This window comes from Crocodylus siamensis, chromosome 3, assembly GCF_052110815.1.
Source record: "Crocodylus siamensis isolate JL-2025a chromosome 3, ASM5211081v1, whole genome shotgun sequence".
Classification (NCBI taxonomy): domain Eukaryota; kingdom Metazoa; phylum Chordata; order Crocodylia; family Crocodylidae; genus Crocodylus; species Crocodylus siamensis.
Genome location: NC_143397.1, coordinates 98,707,238 through 98,719,661, shown reverse-complemented (window position 1 = coordinate 98,719,661; position 12,424 = coordinate 98,707,238).

Genomic DNA, 12,424 nt, shown 5'->3' with positions numbered 1-12,424 from the left:
GGATCAGGGGGAAATGGGGTCTGGGGGGGAGTTGGAGGGTGAGGGGGGCTAGCAAGGTGTGTAGGAGTGGTTGGGAAGATGTGGGAGTTAGCAGGTTACACAGGGGGCATTGGGTGAGACAGGGGGAGGCTTGGTGGTTTTTGGGAGGGTTTGGTGGGATCAGGGGAGCAAGCAGTGTCCATGGGTGAGGGTTGGGGGGCAAGCAGGGTCCACAGGGGGTTTGGATGACTAGCAAGTTCCATGGGGGGGGGACTTGCAGGGATTGGGGGGACAAGCAAGATCTCCAGGGTGGATCAGCAAGACTGGGGGGAAAGCAGGTCCATGGGGGGAAGTCTTGGGATGCTATCAGTGTCTGCAGCGGGCATGATGGGGTCCAAAAGTGTTTGACAAGATTGGAGGGCTAGTGGGGGCCTTCAGGGGGTTGGAGGACTTGGGGTAATGGGGGGGTTCTCTCCCCTCAGGGACCAGGGGCTATTTTTAGCCCTCTGGTCCCCCCATGTCCAGATGAGCAACCCATTCAGAAAGAAACCCCCCGATCCTGCCCACCCTTTCCCCACCCTGACTTACTTCTTTGGTTTCCAGCACTGGTTAGTGGGCTGGGGGGGGAGGGTGGGGCTGGTTGAGGGAGAGGTGGGTTGTCTGTCTGGGGATGGGGCAAGGGACTGGGGGCCTAAAATAGCCCAGTGCTGAGGGGAGAGGAGGGAAGGGGAGGTATGAGGTTGTGCTGGGAATTGTACAGAAGTTCACTTAGACTGGTCTTGCTAGATCTGATCTAAGTTAGACCACCTCTGAGGTACAGTTAACTTAAATTGGGTTGGCCATTTTTAGACTCCTCTTAAACTTCCTGAATTTCTGTACAGTTCACACTTAGATTGACCTAACTCAGGATCTATGTGTAAGGTCTGCACCTTGGTGAAGTAAGTTAGATCAGGTAGCCTTTTTAATGTGTTCTAACCTTTCCCTAATCTCCCGGAATGCCTGTTTGTGCACAGTGCTCAGATAAGCAGTGCTGAATCAGGCCCCAGCTTTCGCAGGAAATCAAAGGGCATTTGTATACATGTATGCACTGCAGTGCTGGGTGCTGCGGCACATGCACTCGTATCAGTGGCGAAATACACATCAGCACTGAGGAAATGGCAGCGGCGCATTTTTGGACTAAAACACATCAGAGGTACTTTAGTTCAAAATTGCACTGCTGCCATTTTGTGCATGCTGATGATGTAAAAATCACGGTTCGTTTCTTTGGAGGCTCAATGAATAATAATCCTTAGGCACACATTGTTGGTGATACAAAAGGTATATATTTGCAAATAGGGTCAGAGGGAGAAGACAAAAGATCAAAACCCTCTGCCCCCCCGGGAACAATCATTAGCAGGCTTTTATCCCCTCTCTTCTGGCACATGTACAGAAGCAGGAACTCTTACAACTCATTTCCGGTTCATACAAACATGCATGTGAATACGTCAGATCATACATCGCATGTATATTATAATTAACTACTTAAGTATGCGGGGCGGATAGGCTTAATATGTATTAGGTTATTGCGCATGCTTAGAAGGGACCCGAGGTTATGAAGGGTTCAACCCCAAGGCTAAGATTGCAATTACTCTTATCTTAGCCTAAGAAATGTGGGAGCCATGAAAGAAAGTGTGATTTAGTGTAACAAAGAGACAGTAAATTTGCAGAACAAAGAGAGAGTGATACCTTAGTACAAAGAGCCTTTGGTAGTTTTCCCTTCAATTTCCAACCCCCCTTCCCTCTCCCATTAAGGAGACAAGGAGGGCTAGCAGCTGTGTTTTTTCTAAATCTGCTATTGATAATGCATTTTTAATAATATTTCTAACACTGACATGCACTTCGCTCCTTGTACAACTGCATGTGATGCAGTGCAGCTCGCATCAGCTCGTGTGCAAAGCAGACTCTATTAATCGAGTCTCCGGTGCATTGCAGGACCAAAAAGTATATGTATAAATGCCCAGAGATTCCAGGGAGATGGAATCGCCCCAGTTATTCACTCATCCTATTGCTCCTTTTGTGTTACTAGGTTGTGGCTCAGGCCCTTCATTAGCTTCTGCCTCATTAAGACAGTTGCTGAGCAACAAATGAGCATGGCTGCAGCACAGCACTTATACTCTGGGAACCAATTAGAACAAGAAGCAAGTAGCTGCTGTTTAACTGTATCTTGTACCATTAGCCTGTTGCCATTAGCATGGTGGGAGGCATCACTGGGTTCATTTTTAAATCCACTCTCTGTGACCAATGATCCTGTCTGCCAGGTCACAAGACAGCAGCTTCTGAGGCACATGGTCTTATGATTTACATAGGAAAGACACTGAGTCACTGGGGGTGGGTGGGGGGGAAGCCCTGAAACTCACTTTTAACTGTTTTAAACACACATCACTTATCTTGCTCAGCTGCTTGTTCTTAGAGTAGTGAAGATGACTCTTTTGCATTCACTTTTTACAGGAATTGGTTATTAGTCATTGTATAAAGTTGAAAGAAGACGATAGTTACTGTTTCAGGATGAGGATGGTAGCAAAACCCCCCCCAACAAAACACTGCAGAAGAAAGCAGTATGGCACATGCTACAGCAATGCGTGCTGGCACACATGGAGGTTCAGTCTTTCCAGGAGATCCTTTGGCTGCCAGCCAGAGTGTCTCTCTTCTAGTTCTGCCCCAGCTCTGCCAGCATGCTGGGAGCCAAGAGCAGCGGGGAAACAGCAGTTTTCCTGAAGCGGGGCATTTTGCCCCACACCAAAGCCCATGTGCAGGGATGTGCGCAGTGGCAAAAAGTAGCAGCACAAATTTGTTCTGCTACTTTTTTGCTGCTACAAACACACACTCCTGCATGTGGGGACATGCATAGTGATCAGGAAGTGGCTGCTCTTTTTAGCCCGTATCCCAGCTTCTAGGGTACTTACCTAGGTTTAATTCCCTTCTCTTTCTTAAGGCATAGGAACCCACTTACATCCCATGTGAGTGCCCTAACCACTAAGCTATAGGATATTCTGGGGCAATCCACCCTTGCTGATTTGAGGGAGCTGTTCCACTTGCCTGAAGTAGTCACTTGGCCAGACAGGAGATGAGAGTGTGAGTGGTTAGGGCACTCACTGGAGCTGCCCCAGTGAATGTTTATTTATGCAAACAGGAATAGCTGCTTAAGGAAGAGCATCAGTTATTTGCACAGCCTGCTCCTAAGTCATAAAAAGCCATTTCATCCACCTTACCTCACTGGAGTGGCGGTACAAAGTAGCCAGAACATGTTGGCCAATTTAGTGCCACGTGCTGATATGCTAAATGTTGTAGAGCAGCACCATGCGGTGCCACTGACCTACCACATAACTAGTCATAGGCTGACGTACTGCTTGGAGGGAGAATGGCTATTAGAAGCAGGCCCTTGGGAAATCAGCATTCATTATTTTAATAACATGGAATAAGGAGGTACCAGAGAAAGTTTTCATCCCAGCACTAGGAGTGGGGTGAATCTATTTGCAGTTGTCACCAGATTTGTGAATTAAAAATCAGTGCAATCAGGAATCCCTGGCCAAACTCCTCCAGTGCTGGTGTTCCCTCCCTCATCATGGTTCCACTTGGGAACTGCTGATAGGCCCCTACACCGGTGTGTTAGCTGTAGCTACAGCCCTAGTGTGGATGTTTGAACTGGAAAAAACGCAGGGGTTCTTTCCACTCCTGTGCAGTGGAGCAGAGGCATAGCTGGGCAGCTCTGCACATGGGTAGAGGGCAGTGGCTCATAGAGACATAGCAGGGCAAGCTGCTGCTGCTGGGAGGATTAACATGGAAGCCAGCCACTGCCAAGACGTATATTGAATGACAATGTAAATGCAAACGTTCTGGGGCAAGAAGGAGGTGGGAGGATTAACAGACACCTCCTCCTAGCAGCAATGGCTTCCCCTGGGACTGAACTTTGCCACTGTTTCTGTTCTCCCCGCCCGTCTCATGCCACAGCTGGCTGCCAAAGCAGGTGGGTGAAGTGCCCCTCCAGCTAGATTTTGGCAGCACATTGACATCCTGTGGGAGGGTTTTGTGAGGTGTACATCTACCAGTGCAGAGTTGGACTGAAACTCCCAGTGTCCTATCATCTAGCACCCCATCTAGCTACCCAGTGGGAAGGTTTCAGCCACTGCTGCTATGGATAGGACTGGAACAGGCAACTCAAGGGTGGGGATTATTTTATTTTCATCTCTCATGGGCTAGTGAAGTGCAAAAGGGCAAAGCTTCTCTTTTGAAATCTTTTATGTTTCTCACACCTCAGTCTCATAATCATGTTTACATCATTGCTTTTTAAGCACTGGACCATCTTGCAACCCCCTCACCCATGTGGCCTTTGATTCATTAAGATATTTCCACTTGGCGTATCACTTTGATACAGGTAGCCAGCAAAGCTCTTAATTTAAAGTGAAGACAGAAAACCATTACAGTCACTCTCTATCTAACTAATCCTTTCATTGGTTTACAGTTTTTGATATCTTAATTACAGATTGTTATTAACCTTTGGATACTGGGTATCCCCCACAGCCTCCAGTTTGGCCAGGACAGTGATAGATTTCATAGGCCAGTCTCAGCTGGTTGGTGAAAATTAAAACAGAAGTCCCAGAATCGCAGGGGCACACGGTGCAGTCTGGCAGGGAGGCTGAGTGGCGTGGTGTGCCAGGCAGGTAGGCAGTGCCTACCTGCTTGCTTCTGCCTCTGCCCACAGCAGTGCTGCTGACTTAGCGGGCGGGGGCAGTGTCCCAGATTTCCTTAAAAATAATATGGTCACCCTTTTTATACGTGTTCTAAGATACCGAGAGCACTGCCTGGCTATAAACAAGAGATTAAGATGAGTGAGGGTTCTGCTCTTGCTATTAGCTCTATATGACTGGGCCCCTAGCCCACTGCAACATCCCTTTGATTTTATTGAGACTCTAAACCCCAAAGGGTTTGTCTGTGTTAATCTATTTGCAGAAACACCATGGGTGCCAAACTGTAGCGCTGAGAGGCTATAGCACTGAGATGCAAATATTTCTAGAATAATATTAATACCCAAGGCTTCAGTTTTTGGTCTCCTGGTAAACTCTGATTAATTACCTCTGACAGCACACCAAGAAGAAAAGTAAATATTAGACCCATGCAAAGTTGCTAGTATTCACTTCAGATTAGGCCGATTCAGGGGACAGTGATTTATTTGGTGATTCGAATCACTGTCCCAAATCAATTCGGTTGAATCTGATTTGGAGATTCAGCGGCTGCCAGATCTCCAAATCACCCAGGCCTGTCCCCCACCCACTCTCCCAGCCCTGGCAATGGCTGCCCCGCCTGCCCCAGCTCCTGGCATTTGAAAAAAAAAAAAGCCCCGACTCAGCGGGTGCTGCTGGGCGGGGGGTGATCCCTGCTGCCCCTCGCTGTCCCACACTGTGGGGGGGGGGGCTGTGCACTAGCCCCCTGACCCCTGCTCACTGTCCCAGCCCTGCCCACCTCCCAGCCCCTATGGCTGACCCACATGCCCCAGCTCCGGCCCTTTAAGGAAAAAAAAACCCCAAACCCCCAGACTCACTAGTTCCTGCCTGGCATGGGGGGTGATCCCCACTGCCCCCCACTGCCCTGCACAATGTGGGAGGCTCTTCCACAAGCCCCTGAAGCCCTGAGGCTGCTGTAGGAGCTGGTGAGTCCCAGGGTTTTTTTGGTTTTTTTTTCTTAAAGGGTCTGAGCTGGGGCAGGTGGGGAGCCGTGGGGTTGGGGAAGCAGGGGGGGTTGGGGCACTCGTTACAGAGCCCCCCATGCATCACGGGGCAGCAGGGGGGCAGCACGGATCGCCCCCTGCCGGCAGCAGCTGGTGAGCGGGACTTTTTTTCAAAGAACCAGGAGCTGGAGCGGGCAGGGCAGCCATTGTGAGGATGGGAGAGCTGGAGGGGGTTGGGGTCTGGCAGGGGTCCCTCCATGGTCCCGTCCCCACTCCTCCAGCTCCCCTGCCCCTCCCCACTACTAACCAGCTCCAAGTCCAGCTCCAGCTCCCTGCTGCAGCCACTGGGGAGTGCCTGAATCATCAAAGCTCTCCAAATCTTTTCTGAAGAGTCAGCGAGCTTTGAATCGATTTGGACCTTTTTATTAGTCCCTGATTTAATTCGGATTTGGAGATTTGGCCACCGAATGGGGCAGAATCTCCTGCAAATTGAATCAGCACTTGATTCAATGAATCAGCACTTGATTCAATTTGCACAGCCCTAGTAAATATGATCCATCACTACTTCCCAGAGTGAAACAGGAATCTGTATCACAGCTGGAAGTAGAGCTCAGGAACCCACAGCTTTTAAGACCACAAGGAGCCCTGAGGATCACCTCTCTGTCCTCCTGTGTAGCACAGGCTGTAGAATTCCATGCAGCAATTCCTGCATCAACCCATCACTTCCTTCCTCCCACTCCCACGCGCAGGTCCCTAGACTGAATCTCCCTTTCTCTAAGAGCCGCAATCTGCAGCAGGCAGTAGAATGGCTGGGGAGATGCATAGCTACTGAAGGCTTTATGCCTGAGGCACAGTGCAGCAAGGAATGCACAGGCCAGCAGCTGTGGTTACATTGTTTTAGTAGCCTGTGCCAGCCCAGCTCTGTGATGGGAGGTCCAGCCTTTGTTTAGCCATCTTCTCTTCACCATGCAGAGTGATAGAGTAACTCCATTAACCTGAATAGAGTTATTCTAGATTTGCACCAGTGTAACTGATATGGCTTTGATCTTGCCCATGCAGCATTCATACTCTCCTAGCATTTTGGGAGAGGCAGGGATGGCAATACTGTACTTACATTAATGATAGGGCTCATTATTTTGAATAGTTCATACCATTTTGCCCCAAATCAATGATGATGCACTTGGAGTCTGCAGTCTTCAAAAACTCATCAAATTTACTCTGAAAGGGACACGTGTATGAAAATAAAAGCTGCTGTATAGGCAGTGGACAAGCATTTAACAGTCTGGCAAGTGCAGGCCAAACAAAATATTGGATCTACTGAATTTTTTGTCTATTTAATGACATTACTGAATTTCAGCCCAACTAGGTTTCATTTGTGTTATTTAAACTGCACAAATATCAAAAATACCAATGCACTATATAATGAGAAACGCCATTATTTATTTATGGAGAAACGCCTTTATTTTCACAAACCCTAGGGAGTTGATACAAACTCTGATAATATACCTTGCAAACTATTATAAAGATTTACTCTACACTGCATTTTGGCTGTCACAAAGCTCCACCCCAGCCATGATATTACAGTTCCCATGGTAACTAGTGTACTTCAAAGAGGGAAAAGCACAAAGATGACAAAAAGGAGATGACAAAAAGGGAGAAAGATGAATGAATGGAGAGGTACAACATGGAGAAAAAAATGCTGGTAAATGGGGTGTTGCTAAACCTTCATTTACCACTTGTTCTGGAAAATCTGTTTTACTCATTCATAGCTCTAGCTCATGACAGTAAAAGCATCCTAGCTATTCACACTCTCAATTTAAAAACACGTTTGCTAGTAAAAAAATGATGCAGCTTCAAAGCCTCCAATTCATACCAGCAGAAAAATAGGTCCCAAATCAATTAATAGTAACAAATTGCTTTTTGTATTTACTCTTAGTGTTAAAGCAAGAATCTTATTCTCATTTTAAAGAAGTGCAGCTTTGGAAAAGCAAGTCAATGGCAAAGACAGGATTAGAAAACGTCTTGTGCCAAGCTTCAAAATGACAGCCCTTACTGTTTCTGACTGCCCAGTGGTCTTGGTGTTATTTTGCCATACAAAATACAGTACTTAAAATGCTATTTGGTAGTAAAGGGTTTTTTTTTGGTGGGGGACAGGGGGAGGTGGAGGCAAGGAACTTGATAAAGTCCACTTCTACTTGCATTAAAAAGAATTAAGAGTTTTATTACGTTTCATTTTGCTTAGAAACCCCCCCCCCACATGCTGTTAATCAATGTCTTTCCATTTTAGATCTGTTGTTCCATTTCTTGGAATGTTGTGATAGACTCACAGCTAATTGGTTAATCCTTTACAACATCACAGAAGCCCATGCAGCCCAATCCAGATCCCATTAAAATCAATGGGAGTCTTACTAATGATCGGGGCCTATTAACTCTTTAGTGTCCCCTAGGCAAACAAACTTGTGGGGCCCCCACTTTTTCACTTTATTATTATAATATGTAAAATAAACACAGCTGGTTCCCTTCTTCCCTTAGGGTCCTAGGCATGTGCGTTGTTTGCCTATGTGTTAATCTGGCCCTGCTAATGATTTAGTTGCAAATTGGATCAGGTCATTTGGTCTCTACATGCATAAGGACATCCAGCTCCCACTGAAATGGTCTGAAAAAATTCCATGTAGAAGCAGTATTGTCTACAGCTTTGTGTGAAGCAAACCACATTAACATCTGACATAGTCATAGCAGTTTGAGTCATTTTCTAGTAGTATTAGTAACAGTATTAATAATCATCTAGATCACCACTAGGTTTCTTACTGCTGGAATCTTCTAAGCATCAATTCTCTTTTCAGTCCTATTCAACATCTTGCTGCAGCCATCAGGTGAATTGGCCAGATGAGCGTAGACTCAAGTGCCAGCAATAAACAGAAGAAACACAGATGCACTTCTCCTTCACCACACATGACTGTGCAACTACCAACCAAGGTCGCTTCCAGGGCTTGGACAAGATCAGCTTACTGGTGCAGAACAACTGGCTGAAACTGAATCCAAGCAAGATAAACAGAGGTTATGCTAGTCTGCATAAAACATTAAGTTTGCAACTACAGTAATACCCTTTTTGGCTGAAGGTACATGCTCACACTCAGTTTGGCCTATAGGGGAGGAGTGCTCGGGAGCTAGGAGCAGCGGGGAGAGGAAGGACACAGGCACACGTGTGTCTTACACACACGTGTGCCCCCTTACCTGACCCGGAGAGGAGGCGAGAGCAGCAGAAGCGAACGCAGCAGCATCGGGGGCAGCAGCAGCTGATCCCCCTAAGGTAAGTGGGGCAGAGGGACCAACGCAGCTGAGCCGGATCCAGAGGGGAAGCCTCCCGGATCCCTCTTAGCTGAGCCGATAGGCAGCCGCGCTCCCAAGCCGTGTGAACAGAGCGCGCAAACAGGCGCGGTCTGTAAGAGTGCGCCGGCGTTTGTGCTGGTAGAGGAGCAGGAGGGGTCCAGAGGCTGACTCGTGTTAGCGCGGGGCAGAGCACCCGAACTCAGCTAGAAACTCAGCGACTCCTACGATGGTGTCGACACGAAGTGCTGCCAGGGCCCCTGCCTGGGGGGCGCGGCCTTCCCGGGGCTGGTCTGAAGCCTCCACCCAGACGGAGCCCACGGGGGGGCTGGCGTCCCCCAACCTCCTGGCCTGTGGGAGCTGCCCAGCAAGGCCTGGGGGGGCAGGGACTGGAGACCCCCACACCTGTCCTGCAGGCGCCCGCCTTAGGGCCCTGGAGGCACGGGTGAGGGAGCTCCAGGAGGAGGTTAGCAGGCTGAGGGGAATCAGGGAGGCAGAGGAGGAAATTGACAGATATTTTCTTTCCCTGCAGGGTTGTACGACCAAGGAGGATGCACCTCAAGATGAACCCTCCACTGCTCAAGATGAGTCACCTCCCGTGCCAGGGCTGCTCGAGACACGGCGGCACCAGTTCCTCCAGTCCGGCTGGAGAACAGGTGCGAAGTCCTGGCAGCCCTGGAGGAGGAGGACAGAGAGGACAAAACCAGGGAGGAGGCAACTCCATGCTCACCGCGTCTCGTGCAAGCTGAAGGAGGCAAGAAGGCTAGGAGGAAGAAGCGTCGCATGATTGTCATTGGTGACTCCATCCTGAGAGGTACGGAGGGCTCCATCTGTCGCCGGGACCCCTCGGCATGCAAGGTATACTGCCTACTTGGAGCGAGGATTCAGGACGTGAACGGGATGCACCAAACCGTAATCCAGCCCACCGATTATTACCCTATGGTCCTACTCCATGTGGGCACTAACGATGCGGCCAGGAGGAGCCCTGATCGCCTGATGGAGGACTACCATGCTCTGGGGTGCATGCTGAAGGAGATGGGCGCACAGGTGGTTTTCTCTTCTATCCTGCCAGTAAGTGGACGAGGCAGACGGCATCGCGGAGACCAACTGGCGGCTGCAGGAATGGTGCTTCGAGGAGGGCTTTGGCTTCCTCAGCCATGACCGGCACATCACGACAAGAGACGTGCTGGGATGGGATGGGCTCCACCTTTCCTCTAAAGGTAAGCGTGTGTTCTCTTCTAGGTTGGCGGACCTCCTCCGGCAGGCTTTGAACTAGACTCGTTGGGGGAAGGGGAGGATGAGGGCAGAGGAAACATCAGACTGCCAGACCAAACAGCACCCACAACTACAGCCCAGCCCAGACCAATGAGCGAAGCAAATAAACAGGTAAGAGATAGGGGCCAGGGTAACGCTGAGACTAGGCGGTCAGTACACACATCCTCAGGAGGCCTCAATTGCCTCTACACAAACACTCGTAGTATGGGCAACAAGCAGGAGGAACTCACCCTCCTGCTGGCTGACACCAGCCGGGACATAGTGGGGATTACGGAAACGTGGTGGGACGCAACGCATGATTGGGCGGTGAATGTCAAGGGCTATAGGCTGTACAGGAGGGACAGGACAGGAAAGAGAGGTGGGGGCGTGGCACTCTATATTAAGGAGGAATACACATCCTTGTCAATTAGCAAGGAGTCAGGGGAGGGGCACTCTGAAGTGCTTTGGGTTAGAGTACAAGGCAGTCGAGGGGAAAGAGACTTAATCGTGGGAGTCTACTACAGACCTCCCAACCAGGGAGAAGAGCTTGACCAGGAATTCTTGGGTCAGCTCACAGAGGTAGTGAAGGCTAAGGATGTGGTAGTCATGGGGGACCTGAACTTCCCGGACATCTGCTGGGAAGAACAGTCAGCCAGGTCTGAACGCTCATGTAGGTTCTTGGCCAGAGTGCAGGACCTCCATCTAACCCAGGAGGTGCACAGCCCCATCAGGGGAGACGCCTTGTTGGACCTAGTGCTGGCCACGGGTGATGACCTGGTGAGGGGGCTGCGGGTGCTCGACCACCTGGGCGACACCGATCATCGCCTGCTGGAATTCACCATCCACCACAAGGTGGCAAAGGCCTGCAGTAAGGCAGCGGCCCTAGATTTTAGGAGGGCAAACTTCAACGAGATAAGGAGGATAGTTGAAGCGCTGAGGTCCCGGAGGGGAGGGGAGCCAGGTGTCCAAGGAGAGTGGTCGCTCCTTAAGGAGACGATCCTCCAAGCCCAAAGGAAGGTAATCCCAACGAGGATCAAAGGGAGCAGGAGAGCACAGAAGCCTCCATGGCTCACCAAAAGCATCTGGGAATGTCTCCTTGCTAAAAAGGAGGCTTACACCCAATGGAAAGAAGGGGTCATCACCAGGGAGGACTATTCTGTAGTTGCTTGGGGATGTAGGGGGGTAGTTAGGAAGGCCAAGGCAGAGATGGAACTGTGACTAGCTTCCCAGATTAAGGACAATAAGAAATCCTTTTTTAAATACATAGGGGGTAAAAAGAAGGTCCCGGGTAATGTGGGGCCCTTGCAGGACACATTGGGAAACTTGGTCGTCACACCAGATGGCAAAGCTAACATGTTTAATGATTTCTTTGCCTCTGTCTTCCTAAGTAGGGACCAGAAAAGCCACCTCCTTGCTGGGCCCCCCGGAGAGGCACACCTAGGCCACGGGTTAGCGAGGATTTAGTTAGGGAGCTTCTGGAGGGGTTGGATGTATTCAAGTCAGCCGGCCCGGATGATCTCCACCCTAGAGTTCTAAAGGAACTGGCCGAGGTCATTGCAAGTCCCCTGGCACGGCTTTACGAGCACTCGTGGTGCTCTGGTGAGGTACCAGAGGACTGGAAGAGGGCCATTGTGGTCCCCATCTTCAAAAAAGACAGGAAGGAGGACCCGGGAAACTATAGGCTGGTTAGTCTTACCTCGATCCTAGGCAAGCTGTTCGAGAAAATTATGTTGGCACACATCCAGGAGGGGCCAGCAGGGGACTGCATGCTTAGGGGCAACCAACACGGGTTCATCAGTGGTAGGTCCTATCAGACCAACCTGGTGGCCTTTTATGATCAGATCACCAGATCATTAGATGCAGGGGTAGCAGTGGACACAGTCTTCCTGGACTTCCGGAAGGCTTTTGACACTGTCTCTCACCCCGTTCTCATTAAGAAACTGGGGGACTGTGGTGTAGACACCAACACAGTCAAATGGGTCGCCAACTGGCTGGAGGGCTGCACCCAGAGGGTGGTAGTGGATGGGTCCTTCTCAACCTGGAGGGATATGGGCAGTGGGGTCCCCCAGGGCTCGGTCCTTGGGCCCGCGCTGTTCAACATCTTCATCAGTGATTTGGACAAGGGGGTAAAAAGCACCCTGTTCAAATTTGCTGATGACACTA